Raw genomic sequence first — 23,651 nt, forward strand, 5'->3', positions numbered from 1 at the left:
ATCAACCCACATACCAGGATCTTTTCTCCTATTATTTACAGCATGAGCAGGTTCAGTCTCTGACACATCCACACCTTCTAGAACAATGTCTGTTTTACCACCAGGAGTAGGATGATCAGTTACAGTCCCTGACACATCCACATGTTCTGGAATGATGTTTGTTTCACCAATAGAAGAAGGGTCAGTCTCTGAAACACCTATAGGTTTTGGAACAATATCTGTGCTACTGAGAGAAGGCGTTGCTTCTGATGGATTCACTTTGAAAAATGATGTCAGCTTTGGAAAACTTTGGAAAATTTCACTAGTTTTTTTGTTTCTTTTCTTCCGCCAGTTTACGTTTCTGTGCTCCACTCAGTTGGTTACGTTTCATCCTGCCCTTTATCTCAGTTATCTGAACTTAAAAAAAAAAATTACACAATGTACACTATTTTTATGTGTGTATATATATATATGAAAGGAAAAAAATGAATCAAGTACGTATAACTCAGAAGAATAACATAAATATATTGCAATACATGACAGGATCTGATTTCCTCGCATTATTTAGATCTACATTAGTAGGATGCCCCCCTGGTTTAGGTGGGGATAAATAATAAAAAGAGAACAGAAAAATGGGGGAATAGTGTGTAGTGGAGTGTAAGGAAGTCTAACAAAGATCTGATTTTTCCCATGATGACTACTTAGATGCTTTTTTTGAAATATCAAATATTTTCAAAAAAATCATCTTTTTTTTTTGGTGTCCCCTGCTTTGCTGGTGCCCTAAGATGTGCTTAGTCTGCCTATTGGGTAATCCAGCCCTGATTGTCTGTAATGCTTTTGCCTTAAGAATACAGCTGAATGCTTAGAATGTGCTCTGTGGTAACCTGTAATTGGTGTCAACGCACTGTTCATAAGCCTTGGAGAGAAAGCAATGCACAGGTACTGGCCTTTTGGGCAGGCTGATTTACTGGGGAAATTGCATTTTAAGGCAGGGAGATGTGCAGCCTTAAAACCCCCAGGCAGGTGGAAGAGAGACACAGATCTCCACCCAGGAGAGGTGACAGCTGGGAGCCTTAAACCATAAAGGGGTGTCCTTGAGGGGAAATATGGGTGCGGTTTCCCTGACTCTGTGACAATATGTTATTCATTTTGTGTTGGTGAAAAATGCTGCATTGGCAGCATTAGAAACTGACATCTAGTTCAAATAAAATAATAATAGTTTTGGTTTAGTGCATTTGGTGTTCATGAAAAGTATCAGCCCTGGAATTTGAAGCCCTCTATACATCCACAGAACAGATATGTAATTGGCAGCAGCAATGCAGATTCTCCTCACCGCCCTAGCAAAATTTGTTTCAAATCTGATCTTGACAGGACTGCCTCTTGTTCATACTGAATGAATATTCAAACTAGGGGCCTCTTTGCTAATGTGGCTAACAATGGAGCCAATTAGTGTTATCTACCATGATAGGGTCTGTGACTTGGACACCAATTATTAGACACTAAACTGAGACCATCAACTCATTTTATACAGAGCATTGTGGACAGCACTAAGAAGTGGTGATTCCACAGTAAAAGATGCCAGAAATTGTCATGGTCTTTGAAACCAATAACAGCATTGGCTACCTTCCTGGTAGATCCCTCCTGGACAGCAGGGATCCAGACAGCTGCTTTAGAAGCTACAGACATTTCTGTTTCAAATGGCACTGTCAGGAAATGTACCTGTGGAAACTGTCATTCAATGACACCTACAGAGACAGGGAGGAACTTGGAGCAATCCACTGAATCTACAGAGTACAGGATGGAGAAAGGAATTTTTGAATGAAGTCTTTTTGTAAAGGCAGGTATTGTGACAGATCCAGTCACACCCTCATACCACACAAATTGTCTCAGGTTCTATAACGGTGTCATAAACACACAATCAGAATCAATAGTTCGTAATATACAATATACCAACATACACACTGCCAGGGAGTGGACACACTCGGACCTCAAAAAACAGCCATATTGTGAAACCTTGACTCATATTTTTACTCACTTGAGTAGCCTTACATGAGCCAATGGAGTAACTACTCAGCAATGTCAGGAAGAAGCTTGCAATCTGGCCCACAATTTTTAAAAACTCAGTACTCCATGTACTCACATACTCCTGATTTTAGTTTACATTTTCATAAAGAATATCTCAGGAAATGATTTAAACATATGACACTAAGGATTTCCATCCAACCTGCTGCTGACACTTGCACTGCTCTTGTTTATTACTTATTTATCTGGGCTGTACAGAAAGGATAAAGAACAAATTCAATATTGATATAAAGAAAATGTTTGGATCTCTACTGAAATGTGTGGCCCCCCCTTTTTTTTTTTTACATTCCCTTATTGCAATGGTAAGTAACTTTGACTGAGTAAATTAAGTGTACAGTACTATACTACTTTATATTCTGTACTCCATTAGAATGCATGGAAAAGCTAATGTAGCTAGGAGACCTAACTGGAAGAAGTCTAATACTGTTTGGGTTCATATGAAAGAACCTCATGATGCTACACTTCAGATCCTGCGTTAGTCATTATTTTGCTAGCTGTATATTTTATATTTGGTCATAGCTGACACCTATCTGAGTCTGCCCAATGCAAAAATTGCCACGAATAAGGGACTTTACATGCGGTCTGAGATGTCTCATTATGATTTATTAATACTTCTGATTCAATGTTTATAGTTACTCTGTCTTGCTTTACTGTTCATTACAACTGTTTTAGAAGATAGTTGTAGGAGTCTTTTGGGGCCCAATCCTATTCTCGTGGTAATTCATAGCAAAACTCCTACTCAGTTCTAGGATCAAGACTATATATTGAAAGTAAGCAAACAAAATGTTAAAAGCATAACTTTTAAAAATGGATTTCTCCCTCTATCATTCTCCCAATCTTTTTTCCTTTGGCATATAGTATTTCTTTGCTGTAGGCTGGGGTTTTTTTTTAATGTTGATAAAACTATCATGAAATAAAAGGAACCTCCCTGAATCACTCCCCAGATTTATATACTCTGTCATTCTTGCCTTCCTCCTCCACTCCCTCTTCCTCTCCATCTGTTCCATGAGCAGCACATTTGAGAAGCATTTTCATGACAGAGATCATTTTCACACACACTCTATTTAAAGATCATTTTCCCTTTCATGTATCCCTCCTCCCATCCCCCCTAACTTTTCTTACCAAAGCTATTTTTGGTGGAAGCAAGGCTTGCTTTCTCACAGTCCATTTTAAGATTAGTATTATATATTATGTAACAAGTGCTGTCAGTATGCCCAGCAAATTTAGAGGAAGACATAGTCTCTGCCCCAAGGAACTTAACATCTAAATCCAGAGCAGGCAGAGACAACACAGTTAACGTAAGGGATACATACGTCTAAGGTGCTATCTCAAAGCGGTGAATATTTTTTAACAATCTGTCTTTGGTTGGGTGACAGGATGCATTATCCCTCTGGGTTGGTGAGACTCTGAGAGTGGTTGAAGTTTGGCTCCACAGGCGTGATCCCAAACCAACTCTTTATTTCCCTAGAAGGAAGGAGAAACTGACAGGAAAGGTATCAAGCCTGTGGAGCACATGCAGCTGGACTCAACAACCTATCAGGCCCAGGTACTTAGGCAGACAAAATAGAGAAGGAAGCCAGAAGGTGAGGTCAGTTATTGTGAAAACAAGCTAAGGAAGGAGAGTAAACTGCTTTCCTGCTTGAACCCCAGACGGGGGTAATACTTTATTTGAAACTTTGAACTATTATTATACTCTGAGAAAGGAAGAGACATTTTGTCCGACAGTTCTTTACAAAGAAGGAAGGAGGATTGTCCTCTTATTAAGGCACTGGACTCACCTCAGGAGACCTAAGCTCACTGTCTTGCTCTGCCACAGATTTCCTAGGTGACTATGGGAAAGTCAGTTAAACTGTGATTTAGTTTTAGTTTAGTTCCCATTTTTCTGCTTGTATGCTGTATCTCTGAAAACTAAAATTCAGCTCTTAAAAGCACATTTTGTCTGTGTTAAATTACAGTTGTGAAACATGAACACTACAATCCTTCAAATTCTGGTGTTACAGAAGAATTCTGAAAATATCACAGCTAGACCACCTAACCAGTAAAAAAGTATTGGAGAAGACTGGAACTAAGCATATGCTAGTCAGAGATCTTATGAGAAGAAAGATTCAATTTACAGGGCACATTTTAAAGGGTTTAGGGGGCTAAGCATGTTTACAAGCACTGGAAGGGAAAGTTGATGGCAGGAGAACATGGGGCAGAAAGAGAGGCTCTTGGATGTGATGTGATATCCTGGCTGGATTAAAAGGATAGTTCATCCATGAAGCTATTAGCAGAGGATCGTACAGATTGGACTACCATGGCTGCAAACTTGCAGTAATGGAGGTGCCACATAAGAAGAAGATGTCTCTCTTTCTTCTGTTCTTTGTCTTGTCTATTTAGACTGTAAATTCTTCAGAGCAAGTAATATGTGTTTCTGCAGCACCCAGCACAATAGGGTGGCAGTGTGGGTTGGGGCCTCTAACCGCTACTGTAATATTATTACTCATCACAGGGGAAGACTTATGTTGGATGGTTTTGTTTGCATTTAAGGAGCTCACATCTCTGGAGAGGAAGAGCTTGTACTGTGACAGGTGGGTAATCACTGAAAAACTCAATGAAAGTAATGTATTTTAAGGAGAGATTTGAAAAAGCCTCTATCTGTGTGGAGTGCAGAGGAGCTGCGGAAGGAAAATCTGCTCCATAACCCAGGACCAGGGCACTATGCGGCTACTCCGCCATCCTGCAACTGTTTCTCCAGATTCCATACTAGATTAGTAACTGTAAACGCTTCCACACCAGTAATTTAGGATATCCACCGAAGGACAGGGAGAGAACTACCAGGAGAGGCAACAAACAATAGGCACAGAGATGAGAGTCCTATCATCTCCTAGTTGTTCCTTCATAGAAGTCATAGTGCTGGTTTTCCATCTCTGCATCTTTATGGGAAACGTGAAAAATAAAATAATGTAATGAGGGAGGCAGCACTCATTAAAACATGTTCAGTGTTGGTAAAGGGGACTCAGGAGATGTCCAAGCATATTTCTTTTTGTGTATATATAGCCTTGCTTTGCTTAAATGTGAAATTTAGGCCAATACTGATGCAGAAAACTTTAACCACGGTCTCTGGTGGCAGAGGGAAAATAAGCTTACAAAGTGGCCACAGCCACCTCCCCACAACCAGGAGAACAGCACAGCCTGACCAGTGGGAAGATACGGAGGGCCTGGCCAGGGTTTCTGCAGGATGAATAGATTCGTCAAAAACTAAATAAACTCCTTTTTTCCACACTGCAGGAGGGTGACAGTGGACTCTGGACAATCCTCTCTAGGATGCACAAGACTTTGATGGTGCAGAGGAAATGCAATATGTATGCCAGGTGCAAGCTAGTTTGCACACAGCACTGTATCTTTCTGACACTGCTCTATACGTCCCTCCCAATTGTCTAGTGACTGATCAGAGGTTGTCCTTTGTCAACTTCCATATACAGTCTCATGCTAAAAATCTTTATGTCAAGTCCTAACTGGAGGGTAAATCCCCAGCAGCGTGTGTGGGGATTGAACTATTAGACTACTAACAACATTAATGGGAGCCATGCAATCAAATCCCTCTCCATTATACTGAAGGTGTATCCCTACATGGATGTAAATAAAATAGGTCTCTCCCATACCATCACTGAGTCTTGCAGCCCTAGATAGCTAGGCTTAATCAAATGACTTATTGAAAACAGAGAGGATGCTGAAAAATTTTAGTCTCACAGATACAGAGAATAGAGAAAATTTAGGCATATTGAAGGACCAATCTTTAGCCCAAACTTCTAGCTGAGATATTCTCCCACCTGCTACAGCTTTTCCTTATGCTATTGTTCCTAACTCTTTGCATTATTTGTGAAAAGCTGAAGCATTTTATTACTAGCCTCTGAGTCTCCTTTCTGTTTACTCTCGCAGTGCTCTCAAGCATTCCCCAATCCCAGTTCATTTATACAATACACCTACCAGTTCTTTACACAAAGAACTTGTAGGTGCTATGTTTCCAGACCCGATGCTGAATCATGGCATCTCCAGTGTACCTTGTCACAACCCAACCCAGGCCCAGGCCCTCTAATTTTCAAATCTACATTGAGTTCCCGATGGAGCAGGGGGTAGTGGACATCTTGTTTCCACTGCATCCCCCCACGCTGGGTGGGCTTTCGGCCCTTCAAGGCCAGCAGCATGCATTTTCAGCAGAAGAACCCATGATCTTCTTCTTATAATGTTCTACTACTTGTCAGAACCATATCATGGGAGCTGGGAAAAGGCTTTTCCTTGCTGACATTTCTAGACACTAACTTCAGAGTTGCACTTTGTATTGGGCCTTTTAATGCAAAACCATACATTAAAATTGAATTCTCATGTTCTGTAACAATAGTTTCAAAGCTCTTTTCTCACACAGGCACAGAGCTGCTCCCACTGAAGTCACTGAGAGCTTTGTCACTGATGTCAATGGGAACAGATGGGCCAAGTTATTTATTAATATTGTGAGCCAGTGATGTGCTCGGTACCGTACATAACAAAAGGGCCACTGGTCTAGAGAACTTGCAATGCAATCTGAAAAAGGCAAATGATATAGGGCACACTGGGAAACCTAAAGGAAGGGGTTGGCATGGCCATATTTTAGTTTGATTCACTTTTCCCTGTTTGTGGACATTAAGGAAAAATGGGTCTTTAGATGGAATTTGTATAAAACGTGGGTAGAAGCCTGGCAAACTAGGCTTAGGAGATTGTTCCATGAATAGGGGGCAGCATGGAAGAAGTCAGACAGATAAAGAAAGAAAACAAGGGGGCATAGTAGTAGTAAATATTATGGGAGTGCCCAAAGCCCCCAGTTAGGATTGGGGGCCCCATTGTGCTGGGTTCTGTATAAATAGTGACAAAAGAGATAGTCCCTAACTGGAACGGCTTGGCATAGAGGCCACTGTCATGGATGGAGTAAAGAAATAGAAGGGAATTGAGACAAGGAATAAGAGCTGAAGTGCAGGCTGTGACAGAGTTGTGCAGGGACTTGAACATGAGGATAAGAAGCTTCATACGATGTGCAAGGAAGAGTCAAGGGATTTAGATTTTAAGGCCAGAAGGTAAAACTACGCTCATCTAGTCTGATCTCCTGCATAACAGAGGCCATAGAATTATTATTATGTATTAGTACTAGAAGGGAGAGACATGATCAAAAGGATTAGAACACAGACCAATAGTTGACAAAATTAATGTGGAATGTTAAGATCATGTACAAGTACACTGGAAAGGGTGAAATTTTCAATCAGAAATGAAATCAATAGTTCACCAGGAAGGTTTTATTCTTAGCAAGTCATTCTGATGCTAGTTGTCAGAATTCCAGACGTAAAACATAACATTTGAGAGCAAAGTAGAAAAGGGCACTGGTCCTGTGAGTCCTTGCCAATTAACCAAAAAAAAGCAACTTCCTAGCTTGTCCTTAAGAGCATGTGGGGGTGGTAAACGTGAACTGTTTCATCAAGATGACAAGTCTGGTCCCACCAATGAGCTTGGCTGACTGGGAAGTGATTAATGTTTACAGTTGCAAAATTAAACATTTATTTATTGTTATGTGGAAGGAGCTAGAAACACAAATTAAAACAAGCAAACAAAAAACACTGTTAGCCCTACTGATATTTATGCAGCATATCTTAACTACTAGAAGGAAATATGCTGTAGGCATATGACTTGAAAGAAATATACATAGGGCCAGGTTCTGCTCTGGGATGCTTCAAATGGGATGTTTTCATCATATTTCAACTGGAGCTCCATACTACAACTGGTTGGGAATTTTCCAACACATTTTTTTAAGTGGAAATGCCAATCCATTGTAGTCAAAACTGTCTACAGTTTTACAGGAAAGGGTCAGGGTCAATGAATATTTGAAAAAAAGTTTTGAAGTTGTCAAATCATTATTTTTGAAATAAAAAAAGCTGTTTTTCTGTTTTAAACCAACTTTTCATTTCAAAATGCATGCTAAGAATAGTCAAAAAAACATTAAATGGTCAAAATTGAAATGAAATACTGATTATCCTGAACCAATATATTTGTGGGATTTTCAGTTCATGAAAATTTGAGATTTGGAATTTTGATCCCAGGGTTAGAATGGGAAAAATTTTCATTCTCAATTTTTTTTTTGCAGAATGGGAAACCTATTTCCTGCCTAACTCTACTCCATATGCACATCTAAACATAACATTTCTGAATCTGAATCCTTCCCTTACCGTCACATGTCACACGAACAAGGCTCCGCCATCTCCACCTATTCTGGGATGCTCTTTGCATTTCTTCTGAGTTAAGTCCCATAAGTTTGCCCTCTCAAAGTACTGTTCAATGGAGGGATTCATTCAGTTGTCCCCTTTTACCTATTCCTCCAGCTGCCCAATGGCATGTTTGCCATGGCTGATGCTCTGACTTCATGCTTAACACAGGTCCCAGATATTTCCATTTTCTTTTCTGAATAATTTTAGAGATAAGAAGTTGTTGAACTTTCTGATCAATCTCAACATTTGTTATGAATTCACTCCATTTAATATCTAATACTTTCTTGAGGCATTTTCTTTTTCAGGCATTTAGACATCTGTCTTTATCTTTGGTAGATTTCACAACCATATATCAAGGTGGAAATAACAATTGAGTTGAAGATTCATAGTTTTGTCTATTCAAATACCAAATCTTGTTTAAGCTGGTGACTGCAGCTGCCATCCTGTGACATGATTTCTTCCTGGGACATTCCCAATGGCTTGCACATTATTGCCAATGTATATGAACTGACTCGCCTCTTGTATTCCTTTGCCTTCTTAGTGCTTGAGTTGGGAGTTACTGGGGTGCTCATTTAATCTGTGTTTTTCATAACTTATTATTAACCCAGTCTTTTTTTGTGATGCTGGACAGTCTTTCATTCTTTCATTCAGCTGTCACTTAGAACATCTCTGTCATTAGCAAAATCTAGATCTTCCAGTGTTGAGCCACTGGATGCCTATGTTGTATCAGTCTACACTTTTTTCTCATAAGGTGGACAATGGCAGTGCTAAACAGGAGAGGTGGGAGAATGCATCCTTGTTTGACACCAGTGTCAATGTTAAACCATTCACTCAAGTCTGTATTTACTTTAACTGTGGAAGCTGCACCTTGATATGGAGCCTTAATCATGTCAATTATTTTTACTGGCATACTATAACACTTCAAGGTATTCCAGAGTGAATTGCAATAGAGATTGTCAAATGTTTTATTGAAATCTATGAAGTTTATTATGAGTGTTTTTTACCAGGATCAAATTTGGCTCTTATGTAATCAAATAAAATAATCAGAAGATTGGTATATATTCATTTGAGTGAACTTCAAAAAGGTTCAGAGGATAGAATAGGTACTAAAATGTTAGGATACTTCTCTAAACCAATTAGGATCCCAGTCCTGAATTTCCTACTGAAATTAACGGGAAATTTTGGCACACAAGGAATGAAGTTCAGGACTCTTCTTCTGGAAGTTAGGGCCTGTATCCTACTCCATCTCCTACTGTAGTCAATAGTAAAACTTCCATTGACTGCAGTGGTAAAGGATTAAGCCCTTAGAAGAAAGACGCACAAGAACATAACATTTTCTGGTTCCATGAGGAGCTGGAGATAATGGAGCCTCTTATTCTACGCCTGTTTCTAGTCCTTGTGAAAAACAAGCAAATGCAGACAGGTAAACATTTCAAAAATCAAAATTTAACTGAAATGCTTTCATATCTCCTAAAGGGTTGGAATCTGTTTGGATAAAATTGAAGACTTCACCCAAAATTCATCCACATCTAGGGTCATATACTGCCTTTCATGCATGAACAGGACTGCCACTAACATCAATGGGAAATTCACACGGATCAAAGGAAGCATGTATCAGTCTCCAGAATACATCCTGAATAGCTTTCAGAAGGCAATTGACAAAAAAAATTCTGTTAATAGATGGATAGTTCAATAGGTGATAAATGACTTTCCTTGCAAAAGGTCAGCTCTGTTACAAGAGGAGCCATGCAAAATCCAAGGTTCACTTTGCAGGGATCAAAGAGAACTTTTGCTTCTGTTTCGGTCTCTGTAGCCTCCTTGATATTTACCCTGAAGTTTGCTAGTTTCTAATAAGTTCTGCTTTGAGTTTTTGAATTTGTTTCATTCTTAAATTTGGGAGCTTCTGGTAGCCTTAATCTTATTGAACAACACTTTGTGCCATGAGTGTGCTCGATAGCATGATTAAGGTTACCAGAAGCTGGCCTAAAGTGCTAGAGTGAAACAAACATTCAGGAAATGTTTCTTTATTCCATGAGAAAAGTGAGACAAAAATTAACAATGTTACACTGTTGTCAACATTTTTCTTTGAATTTGTTGTAGGTTTTGCCAAAAAAAACCTGAAAACCAGATTCTTTACACATTTCAGCAACCAAAATGTGAAAAATATCAGCCAAACACAGTACATGTTCAATTTGAGAGGGTTATGGGTTTTCTCCCTTGAAAACCATAAAATTTCTTTGCAAATAGACTTTTCCCACAGAAATTTCCATTTAAACAAAAATACAAAAAAAGCTATTTTTTGTTCAAAAAGTTTGATGGAAAATTTTCAGCCAGCTCTAGAAAAAACTCCAAACATTTAGAATGAAATTCAGAAGAAACTTGCAAATTTCAGCCAATTTCAATTCAAAACCCTAAATCTACTCAAAACGGGGCCTAGATTTGGGAACCTCTCAGTGAACCTGGGCTGAGTTTCAAGACTGAAACAAAACACCAAGCAGACAAGTTCCACATCATTTCGGATTTCATTGTGAACATTTCACACAGCTGGATTTACAAGACCGCTATCTTCCTGACCACTGTTTTCATTGCTTTGCTTACATCATCTAATACAGTTTCCACTATGATAAAGAAACTATCCTCACCATCACCTCACCATCATTATGTTTTAAGTTTCATAATGGCTGACTAGCTTGAAGCAGTTCTCTTCCACTTAGCTTTTATTTCCCACCAGGGTGGAACTATCTAATTAGAAACATCAATACAGTGAATTATTTTATCAAAACTGGTTGAAACATTTCACAAAGGTAGAAACATTGGTAACATTTATCTTTTAGTTTGTTTTCACACACCAAAAATCCCTTATTAATTCATCCTGCTCTTGTGAATTTCCTAAGTGCAATGAAGCCCAAGCTAGACTAAACAAAACATGCTCATCACTGGGAATCAGGAGAGGAGTCAGGAGGGAAAGGACACAGTTCACAGGACAAATCTTGTATCTCCTATTCAGTCTTTATTGATGGGTTTACCCGAGTACGGAACACACCACTTGACTCCAGGTGTTCTCAAAGATAAGACTAATCAAATCACATGTTTCTATGTACAAGTTCATCACTTGCAGGGCTCAGAAAGAAATATTCTTCCCTCTCTACAACATACAGCACTGCACCATTAACTAGGTGCCAGACTAAATCCTGGACCCTCTGTGTGTTGGGAATGTCCCTGAGGATCAGAGGGAGGGTGTCAACAAGCCCACAGTTGTTGCAAGCTCACACCTTCTCCATCAGACAATGAGTCTACATATTCTGGGATCCACTGAATTTCCAAGCACACCCTAACATGTGCTCACCACAACTGTATGCAGTGGGTCCTTGGCTGGCTGGCTGGGAGAAATGGGGTTCTTGCCCCACAAAGAGCTACCTATGTAACTGGTTGCAGAGGAAAGAGGAAAAATTAGCCAGATGGAGCAGGTAGGGGCAGAAAGCAGCTGGACCAGGTCATGGCGACTGTCCTTCCAGCTGACCAAAAGAGTGGGTTGGTAATTATACCACATGCACTCTGGAAGAAGCCATCTTTGAAAAAAAAAAAGAAGGTAGGCGGAACTTGAGAATTGGTACGGGAAACCAGCAAGGAGCCCATTCAGGTACAGTGAGTTCTCAGGAAACCTGGTTCTTTATTGACCAAGCTATGTAGGAAGAATGGGGTATACCTATTTAACTGGGGGACAAATATATTTTTGTCTGATATTAAGGATGGAAACAATAAATATCCGAGAACCTAAAGAAGGATGCGGGGGGAGGCAGCCAAGCTAAATTGCTGGTACCTCCTTGTGGAGGATGTCCAGTGCAGGTACTCATTATGGAAGGAATACAGTAATCTGATAAAATGGATTTAAGGAAAACATCCCTCAAGGGAGCTGAGGAAAGGGGGGTTCAAAGCTCCTATGTCTGGAACAACAGACAGCCAACCCCTTTCCTTTTATAGTCCTCTAAAACCCTCATATGAGAGGAAGGTGGCAGATTCCCAGCAAGAGGATGGCTGGGACCAGGTTAGGGATTACATGGCAATCACTATGACTGGTGCTGTACAATTTATTGCCAGGTACTCCCAGATGTTTTAAATGAATACAGTTGTGGCTTAATCAAACCACATCTGTTGCCTCCTGTCTTTCTTCTGGTGTGGCCACACAATACCAATGAACACAGAGAAAACAGGAAGCTCCCAAAGATCTCCTTTACTCATCTTCACTGGAGTCCCTGTATATCTTTCTGGGGGAGCAATATTTGTCCCTATAAATGTTCCACCACTTTGTCTCCTATCTAGTCCAACCTACACAACAAACCAGGAGAGGTGGGGCTAGAACAAGCATTATTCTGAGGAAAATAAAAGTCCAGTTTTCCCACATCCCTGATTGCTGCCAGGATGGCAAGAGGAAGGGAAGCCTCCTTGTGACCTCTGTTTCTCCTTCCAAAACTGCATAGGAGAAGCCACATCTACCCTTGTGCGTCCATACACATTCTTTCCAGCGAAAATGCCTGCACAAGGCAAAGACATCACTTTGTCTCCACTACTGGTATAGTTCAGCCAAAATAGAAGTTCTTCATGGATCAAAAGATGCTCCAGCCGACAAATTTCAGGAGATAGCTTAGAAAAGCTGCTGCCTTGAACTCAAGAAGTAGCTGTGTTTCACAAGTAGCTTAAGTGATCCCTGTACAGAAGTGATCATCACTACACTTGTACAGCACTTTGAAACCTCTGAAGGGACCACAGTACATTCACCAATAAACAACAACAGAGTCCAACTTAAAAAAAGAGTCTCACAACGTTTACTTTCAGAAGGAATTGTAGGCTCCAAATTGCCCAAACCTCAGGACATAGGATAAAATTTTCAAAAGCTTCTAAATTATTTAGGCTCCTAAGCTCCATTTTCATAAATGACTTAGGGTCAGATTTTTAAAGGTATTTAGGTGCCTAAAGATACAGATAATCATATTAGGATTTTCAAAAGTGCCTAACTTCCCATCTTTAGACATCTAATAAAATCTGCCCTTCAAACACTTGAGAGACTATGGGCATGTCTACACTTACCGGTAGATTGGCACTGCTGCAATCGATGCAGCGAGTGTCAATTTAGCGGGTTTGCTGCGGACACGCTAAATCGATGGGAGAGCACCATCCCATCAATTTGTGTACTCCACCTCCCCGAGAAGCGTAAGGGAAGTCAATGGGAGACGCTCTTCCATCGACACAGCACAGTGTAGCCACAGTGGTAAGTGGATCTAACTACGTTGACTTCATTACATTATTGACGTAACTGAAGTTGCGTAACTTAGATCAATTTAGCATGGTAGTGTAGATCAGTATCACTTCAAATTGCCTTACTCACTTTTGAAAATGGAAGTGAGGTGCATTTGAAACTATTACCGATAGTATCCCCTTATTCCACACTGCAGGACTCCTAATGGGTATGGATGATCTTATGGTTAAGGTGCTAGGCTAAGATTCAGAAATTCTGGGTTCAATTCCCAGCTTTTCCAAAGACTTCCTATATGGCTTTGGGTGAGTTACTTAGCCTCTTTGTGACTCAGCTCCCCATCTGTAAAATGGTGATAAAACTTCCAATCTTCCATGTCTTGTCTCTTTAATTCATAAACTCTTTGGGACAAGAGCTGTCGATTACTATGGGGCCCAGATCTCCATTGGAATGTCTACGTGATCGTGAAATACTAGTAGTAATTTCACATGAAAAACTTGGGAAGGATGCTACGGTTCAGGACACATGGAAAAGTTTGCTATTTGCAAGTGGCTGAGAAAATCTTTCGGGAATAGGAAATTTGCAGCCTTTATACATTATCTGTATTCATTCTAACCTCTTTCATGAGTAAAATCCCTGGAAAATCTACTTAACTTTTAGGTAATGAAGGGGAACCCTAATCCGCATGGAATTTTACATTCTTTAATTAAACCAGCAAAATGCTACTTTACAGTCATAGCTTCCAAGAAATAGATACCGCCCAACAAATCTACCAGGATGACATAACACTGCCAGTTTTAAATATCATTTGAAAAAGGCATTACAAAAATATCTCATGAACAAAAGAAAAAATAGTGTTTTTGAAACATAGGACCCTTTAACACTGAGTAAGCTTCTCTAAACTGAAGTCTTTTACAGGTATAGTTTTCAGTAAGGGTCAGGAAAATTCATTCATCAGAATTACAGGAGATTAAAATTTTAATGTTCCTATAATATTTATAGGAAAAATGTCAGCAGTATAAAATGGATTTAAATCATATTCATTAATTATTCAACATTTCTCTACATTTCTTGAGAGAATTTTTTAATGGAATGAAATCTCCTCAACTGCAGTAACGTCACTGCTGTCTATTTATAGTTAAGTTGTCTTTGGGTATGGAAGTGCCTTTTCATGTTGGTATCAAAGCAGGTTTTCTGTTTGTAGCAAGATTTCTAATCTTAAATTAAAGTAATCCAGTACTTGGTGAACAAAAGAGATAGAACTGAGAATACCTACTGAATTTAATAGGATGCCAGGCATACATTTACAATACTATTATTAAAACAAAGTCAAGATTGGGTGGAGGGATCCCCTAAAGGGATAATATACTCTTTTTATTTATATTTTTAAAGGTCTTGTCGAGATCAGGAGAAATGGTGCCATCGGGTTTCTTCTTTTCCTTTGAGTTATTTTCCCTAGGCCAATACCATTAAGCACTTCAAAGGTCAAAGTCCTGAATGGGGCAGCATGAAATTATCCTTCCTTTACGTTCAAGAAATACCTCAATCACCCACCAATCCTAATCCTAATGTTCAGTGTCTGTTTTGTGCATTTACCTGATACATTCAATCCTGTCTCTGCAATTTCTTTAAAAATATTAACAAGAAATGGTGATACAAAAAATTAAGGAGATTCACCTTTCCAGCACAGTTATATGTACAGAGGGCCTGAAGCAATGACAACTGAAGTCAATGGAAAACTTCCATTGACTCCATTGGACATTGGATTGAACCCAGATTTTCCAGCAGTTTCACAGGGTCACTGCTATGTGTGCAGTGTTTGCACATATAATACCGGCACTTACACTTGGATACTGGGTAATTCCCTGTGGAAATGGGTAGTTAAAAGTATAGTAGACTTCCAACTCAACTCCGTTTCCTTACTTACAACTTGTCTTGAAGTTAAGAATGAATTTATTTTTTTAATTTTCTCTTGTTTCTGTTTTATATATATAAGGAAGAGTACTTAAGGCAGAAGAGGGAGTAATTAAGGAGGAAGTCTAGTGTGACTGTGACTGAAAAACACTATTGTAACACCACTGAGGTGGCAGGGGAAAAATCCCTTAGGTCTGTGGTATTTTACATACAAATATAATAAATATTCTTAAGGTAGCTGTGTAAATAACTTTCTCTTTAAAACTCCATATTTCCTTGGGCTGGTCAGCTTTGGGTCTGCAGAAGCTGCCAATCACTAATTCTGCAACTATGTTCTTAAGGGTAAGGATATTCAATGGGACAACGCATGTGAACTAAAGCTTGTGTGTTAAGTCTTTGCAACACTGGAGCCTTATTACATACATCAGGCTAAAAATTCAGTAGTCCTTTCAAAGTGCACCCACGTATATTGTGCCAAGCTACCATGGGATTTGTTACTCCTAAAGAACCTCATCAGACTCCATCATGACTGCTGAGGCTAAAGGAGGTCCAGAAGAAAGCTATTCAGCACCAAGAAATCCACTGCAGTCTGAAATGAATGCTGAAATTTATGGGTCAAACAAAGAGTAGAGAATCATCACCAGTAATATATACTAACATTTTGTTAGTACCAGTTTTGTCATCATCCAATTTATCCACCATTTTCAGCTTCACTGAAGTAGTTATTGAAAGACGTGGTGTTTGTTTCATTGTTTCTGTGTCCACATCAAAAAGTAAGAGCCAAAGGAGTCATAGCCATATCTGTACCAATGGGTTCCATCAAACCAGTTCCAGTATGGGGGCTGAAAATGCTGCTTCTTGGAATAGAAGGAGTGAAGTGGGGTTGTTCAGAGAGAAAAAGACAGGGGATGGCCAAAAAAAGATTTTCCCCAGAAAGGTCTTCTGAGGCCTAGTATTATAGATCCTGAAAACTGAGAGGGGGATACAATTTGAATACAATCCCATTTAGACTCTATTTTATCTTCAAGATCTATAAAAAAACAAGAAAAATGAATACATAGTGTAAACTGAACACTTCTTCAAAGAGAGGTAGAGTAAATACAGAGCTGTTATGTAAGAAAGTGCGTTAGTACAATTCCTCTGGATTACGTATCTAGAGGATGAAGTCTGTTTTCAATGGAACAACACAACCGCAGCTTGGAAATGAAAATATAATGCAGCTCCTGCAGCATAACAAAACAACTACAGCTTCAAATAGACTGCCAGAGGTAAAATTTCAGTTACCTCAGCTGGTGCTGTCTTCAAGAAATCCAGTTTTCATTCTGATCTCAGCATTTGTGTGCGTCAGCTCTTTCTGTACTATTTTTGTTCTCCTTCTCTCATCTAGTAATAGTGGGGTCCTTCAGAGTTCTGTCTGGAAAAACTAAAGACTCACTTCCCCAACTGCTATTTGGTCCACAGAGGTGGGATATAGCTGTGGTGTTAAACTCTAATGGGTCAAGTCAATCAAACAAGTCTGACTGATGCCAGATTAAGATAATAAAGGGGGAAAAAATCAGCACTTTCAAACTGGAGAAAAACATAGATTGTGTTATTTTGTTATCTTTGAAAAGTTGTAAGGAGCTTATTATTATTATTCATACCAATTAAAAATAAAATAACTACAATTCACTAACACTGAGACAAGGGACATAGTTATATCACACAAAGGGGAGACCTGCCCTACTAGGCCAGCTGGGAATCGCATGTCCTGGTGAGCGCTGGGTAGAAAAGCAGTCCCTAGGTACATAACAGGAGAGCTATTTATGCTGGGGTCCACCTTTTTCCTTTACCACCCAGGTCCTGCACCAAGCTCATCAGATTCCAGGATCTTGTCCACTGGAGGGCTAGATTAGAACAGCAGATATCACTTTTACAGCAGTTAAAAATGAGATACAACTAGCTCAGAATGAGACTCATGCACTACCTCACACTTTTTTTTTAACCAAACACAATTGGCTATTACCTGGCAACAGTACAGCTGTTGCCCAAAATAAATGGTGGTTCTGATCACCCCTTACCATGTAACAGAGCGGCTCCCCCCTCCCCCGTCCCCAAACCCCTCTCTGTTGATACAAAAACCTCACCAACAGGCAGCACAAATAACCAGAGCCCTCTCCACCCCCACATGCACTTTCTCCCCCTCAACTGGGCAGCAAAACCCCCCTTTTTGCTCCCAGGGGCCAAAAGTCACCTTCCCTGGGCAGCACAGATGACACCCTCCTCCTGTAGTCCCATAGTCCCCGCCACTCAAAATCTCACTGACCCCTCTTCTCTCTGCATGGCAACAGAAACCTCTCCTCCCGCACTGGTTCACACATACATCAGGTAGCAGAGTCCCTGTACTGCTGAAAAGGCCCCCTCCCATCAGCTGAAGTATTATTCTAGTGGGCAGCAGAGCACCACCAAGCCTCCATCAGTCACCAGATTCCTGCAGAGGTCCTTCCTACCAGACTGGAGATCTATGAGGAGCCCCACAGGCCTGCAGGCCTCCCTTGGGCCATGGAACTCCCGAGACCAGCTTGATTCCTCTCTGCTCTTCAAATTCAAAGGATGGTGCTGACCAGCTCCTCTGCCTCATTCTCTCCCATGAATACTCCTTGTATAGTTACAGAGGTGCGGGTGGGGCACTCCACTGGGGCTGCTCAGACTTTGGGGCAAGCCTGGGAAAACACACTGATCTTAGCCCTGCTTGTAATTTCAATATGGGGATAGTTCTCTTAAGGGCTGGAAATCACAAGCCCCACCCTCTCCACACTGCACTCCTTGGTGCTGCAGCTTCACTTAAAGGGCTAGATATTGCCAACTCCTCTCTCTCTGGACTGCATTCAAAGGGCTAAACACCACCTGCCCCACTAGCCACCTCCTCTTTCTTTCAACCCAGACTGCACTTGTGGAGGAGGTAGTTAGCAGAACCCTTTTTGTAAGGGGCTTAGCTGGTGGGGCTTGGCCCGATCAGTACCAGCCACCTCTGCCAGTCAGAGAAAGGTTATGGAGCCTCAGTTAGTGTATGCTATCATTAAAAGCAGTAGCAGTTGGCACCAAATAGGTACAACTTTTACCAATATGTAGCGGTGGGGTAAGAAGAGGATTGAAAGGAATCACGCTCACTGCAATTCCTGTAAGTCGGCATTACATTTAGGGGGCATATTTGATGTATGTGTGCATTTAAGCAATATTAATGTCTAATAGGGAATGCCTTGCTTGGCAGAAGGCGCTGAAAGCCTTAGTCAAAGCCAAAGGCATTTAGCCCAGCTAGTCAGTGGGCCCTGTATTCATATCAAATAGGTCCATTTCAAAAAAATCCATAAAGTTTAAGGACAAAATCCTTTCCTTACTCTTAGGAAAGATGCAGAGTGAAAGGGAGTGGAGTTGTGCTGATCCAGATTCTGCAGACCTTCCTGGTAGTGAGTAATCCCTTATTCTGTGAGTGGTTGCATATATGTGGTCCAAGACCCATTCTGATGGCAGAGGGCAGAATGGCTCAGGGTGGGGCAGAGGGACCTGGTACTAGGTGCACCTTACCGAAGCTCTGAGGAGAAGCAGATTTGCACTCTCTACTGCATCATGTACATGAGCCTGCTAGGGTCCTGGCCTTGCTTCTCAGCAGGTAGACCAGGCTCCCATTCCACTAAGTACTGCTGTTATTCTTAGCAAAATACAACAGGGACAAGTATTAATTTTACCATTAATATGACATAATGTGACAGCATTACCACAGGATTCTATGAGTTAACACTTGTTATCATCATTGGTTTTCAATATAAATATCACTTTCTCATTACTGCATTCAGGCATGATATGGGGTGTAATACCCACAACTTTTTGTGTGATTGATAATAATACTCATAACTAATAGTAAGGGGAAATTTTGCAAAGAAACTCCTAACCACATGAAATAGACTTCCCCAGTTTCATGATTTGTTACAAACCCAAAACTCAGATTGCATTTCTGAAAAATATTCTCTAAGACGCACTAGTCTTTTAGGTGAATGTGAGGCCAGTTTTGAGCAAACCTGGATGGATGTGTCACAAACTCAGTTTCGCAACTCAGCGATTTCAACACAGTATTAACTTACAATTTTGGGTTTATGTGAGCCTGAAATTCTGTGGATGAGAACTCATGCTGATCAAAACCCAAAGAAATGGTTTTCATTAATCCCTTTTAACTGAATCTGCTGAATTTCACATTGCTGGACTGATAATGCCAATAAACCATGGACAATTTTTATGCCATTTATTAGTGAATTGAGTCATTAGACTCATATAGCATACAAGTCACAAGTGAGTTTTGAACTTTTATGCTTTAATAAATTGCCATTCTGAATAAGACGCTGATACTGGAATCCTACTAATATTGAAGCCCACTGCTATAAGCTTTAGTGCTGCAGTGTAGGCACTGACACTGGAAATCTAAGAAAAATGATACCATTGACCAAATGCTTCCATGCACCAACTACAAAATATGTATATTAAATGAAACAGTAATTCACCAGTAGGGGGAAGAAACACTTCACCAAACTATCAGGAGTTTAGCTTTCTATTTCCTAAAGTGAAACTGCCTGAAGTTTCCAAACTACATGCTTTGGTCTGTGAATGGAACACGACTGCATGATCTGCCCAATATAAATACAATTGGTAGAATGCCATCAGTCATGTCTCAAAGATACATGAAGCAGTACTATTCCCAAACAGCCATGCCTAACCACATGAAAGACAAACCGAATTTAAGACACAAACATATGATGATAAAAAGGCTTTTTCAACCCCCTTTACAAAGGGAATTAAGTGTAATGTTTATACAAGCCATAGCGAAATAAGAAAGAAAAAGAGGTGACTGTTAGGGGCACATAAAAGGCCAGAAGGCTGAAACACTTTCAGAGAAAAAGATAAGAGAGCTGTGTATTTATAAATGCATTGTGTTGTTCTGATTTATCGCATGTCAGTTGAAGATGTGAGGATTTGTAGGAAATCAGAGGCTTATGGAAACCTTTAGAACTTTTATAAAAGCTCTAGATGTTTGGCCCAACATTTTGGAACTACTACATGGGTTTAAAAAACAAAAGAACAAAAAACAAAAGAAAAAAAAATAGAGCTGAATTCTGCACACAAACTTTGGACACAGACATTGACTTAATGGGAGTTTTGCTATAGTAAGGACTTCAGGATTTTGACCAGGGCAAGTTGTGTGTGTATATCTGAAACAAGAATTGGGCATATAGATTTTCAAGGGAAACTGAGATGAATGAGCCCAAAATATGGTTAAGTAACTTAGGGCCTGATCCAAGCCCCATTCAACTCAGTGGAAAGACTCCCGCTGACTGCAGAGAGCTTTGGATCAAGTCCTCAGTATATTACTTTCCCGTCCTGTGGCAAGAAAATAATATAAAAATATAATTAAAACTTTGTTTATAGATTTGTTAATTTTTGATGGGATAGACTCTGATTTATATATTCTTTTGTGGTTTTCTGGTTTTATCTCTTCATTGTCTCATTTCTTTTCATGTTTCATTAGGGCAGCTAGTATGGACGAGCTGCTCCAATAATAAACTAATAGTGTTTTCTGCTGTATATATTTTAGTGCTTTGTCCTGACCAATCATTTATACCCTAGTTTTAGTGACTTGTCTTCCTTCCTTCATTTCCCTTTGGAGACTATTTCAGTCTAATGGTTCGTGGCGTTAGACATTTTTTCCTAATTTTTATCTTAAATTTTCCTTTGCTTAACTATATCTCATTACTCCTAGCTAAATGCTCTTGGGCCACCTAAGAAATGATGTCCCATCTTAGTGTTTACACCTTTCATCTATTTTGTAGGGAGTTCTCATCTATATCCCTGTTAGCTGCTTTGTGGCCAAACTATACACTTTCTTGGATGAACAATATAGAATCCTGAGTGGATCAAAAGGACTATTGATCCACAAAGAAATTAGAAGAGGATTGTACAGAATGAGCTACCATGGTTGCAAATCTCCAGTTATGGAGATGCTACATAAGAAGGAGAAGGTACACATTTAGGTTTTTGAGGCCTGATCCAATGTCCACTGAAGTCATGGAAAGCCTCCCATTGATTTCAATGGGATTTACATCAGGCCCTTAATCTCACCAAACAGATCAGTCCCTCTACACCTTTAATCATGTTTTTCTTTTTTCTCTTCTAAGGTCTGAAATGTCCAGATTTGAACACAGTGGAGGAGTCGTCTCAGGAAGTGCACTACAGAGAGACCACAGTGCATTATCTCTCTATATGCAGCCTAAATCACATTAGCTCTTTTGCCACCATATGGCATAATAATATTCTTGTTTGATTCCCTCCATCATCTCTGTTTGCAGTATTGCAAACTTGTTTTGAATGTGATTTCCATAATTGGATTGGGAGGCAAGACAGGAATGCAAGTGTAAAACTGTATTTGTATTACACTAGCAACTCAAGGTCCCAACCAAGATTGGGTTCTCATTGCACTAGGCACTCTGGCCTGGAACCACAAAGGGACTTAGGCTATTCAACACTTAACTTTTAGGTGCCTAGAAAATCAATGGAACAGTAATGTGAGCCATAAAGCCTCACTTAGGCACTGCATTGGGAGAGACAGATATCTTAGAATGTGAGCCACAAAAGCCAGCATGCTCGGTGAGGAGCCACTTAAGCTAGCTCATGGGAGATACTGAAACTATGGACTGAATTCATTTTCAGTCTCAGGACCAGAGCTTTGAAAGTAACGAGGAGTCCAGTGGCACCTTAAAGACTAACAAATTTATTTGGGCATAAACTTTCGTGGGTAAAAAAATGAAGTGGGTTTTTTACCCACGAAAGCTTAAGCCCAAATGAATTTGTTAGTCTTTAAGGTGCCACCAGACTCCTCGTTGTTTTTGTGGATACAGACTAACATGGCTACCCCTCTGAGCTTTTAAAGTAGGCACCATTGCTTATATGCATGGAACCCAGCTGTGTGTCCCAGCCAATGGACGCGCGCACACATAATTCTTAAATCTGGCTGGTTTAAGTGTGCCTTTAAGTATGTATGGGCCATCTTGTGTATCCCTAACAATGGGCATTTAGGGGCATAACTAAGACTATAATTACACACTGCTGCTAGCTGTTTTCCTCTGATGAATCTGTGATCCTGTGCTCACCCTTCCGGTTGAGATTATTGATGTATGTGGGGTTTTTTTCCCCCAAAGTCTGACAGTTTGCTGCATATTCATGCCTGCACATAGATTCCAAGTCCAGCAGGGACCATTGTGATCATCTATATATATATAACACAGGCCACAGAATTTTCCCAAAGTAATTCCTAGAGCATATTGTTTGGAAAAATATCCAATCTTGAGGGATGTGTCTTAACTCAGGGAGTTAAGTGCCCAAGTCTGGGTTGCAGGAAGGCACCTATCCCTACTAGCAGTCCACATATGGGAACCCCTCTCCAGAGTCTGACTGCTTAGAAGCCTAAGGCAATTCTTGTGTGAATGAGTTAAGTGCCTGCCTGCCTCCCTCCACACACCAATGGCCAGAGGAGGAGGTAGTAGTGCCACCCATCTTGTAAATATTATCCCAGTAGTTAACACACTCACCTGGAATGTGGGAGACCCAGGCTCAATTCATCCCTCAAGCAGAGGGGAGAAAGGATTTGAACAGGGATCCCCTGCCTCTCTGGAAAGTGTTCTAACCACTGGACTATGGGAGAGTCTGATGTAAGAAGCCCTCAGTCTCTCCTGTTGAAGCTGTTGTACTGTGTATAAATACTTACAGAGTCACTGGGTCAGAAAGAGAGAGAGAGAGAAAAAGCGACTCTGCAGGCCAGTAGTCAGGGCACTGACCTGGGAAGCGGGAGACCCAGTCCTCTGCCTCCAATGAATCTTTATTTATCCAAAGTGGAACAGGTTCAATAGGAGAGATTTCATAACTCAGTGGAGCGTGTTTGTAAGTGGCAAGAACTCACCTGCCCTGCATTCAAATCCTTTCTCCTTCTCTGCCTGAGGGGGAAATTGAACCCAGTTCTCCCATATTCCAGGGGAATACTTTAACCACTGGGAACTAAAGCACAGAGAGATTAAGTGATTTCCCAAGGTCACCCAGGAATTCTTTTGCAGAGCCTAGAATTGAATCCAGATCTTCCAATT

General features: G+C 40.3%; 1 long non-coding RNA gene across 2 annotated transcripts in view; it reads right to left on the reverse strand.

The window, feature by feature from the left end:
* Nucleotides 1-335: 335 nt before the first annotated feature.
* LOC141990018 (uncharacterized) overlaps nucleotides 336-23,651 on the reverse strand; it is a 30,027-nt gene continuing 6,711 nt past the window's right edge. Inside the window, exon 4 of one of the 2 annotated variants that reach the window (XR_012640051.1) lies at nucleotides 336-396. This is a non-coding gene — a long non-coding RNA (uncharacterized LOC141990018). The remainder of the gene's footprint in view (nucleotides 397-23,651) is intronic. The other variant, XR_012640052.1, reaches the window with a different exon arrangement.

The sequence above is a fragment of the Natator depressus genome, chromosome 6 (assembly GCF_965152275.1).
Source record: "Natator depressus isolate rNatDep1 chromosome 6, rNatDep2.hap1, whole genome shotgun sequence".
Lineage (NCBI taxonomy): Eukaryota > Metazoa > Chordata > Testudines > Cheloniidae > Natator > Natator depressus.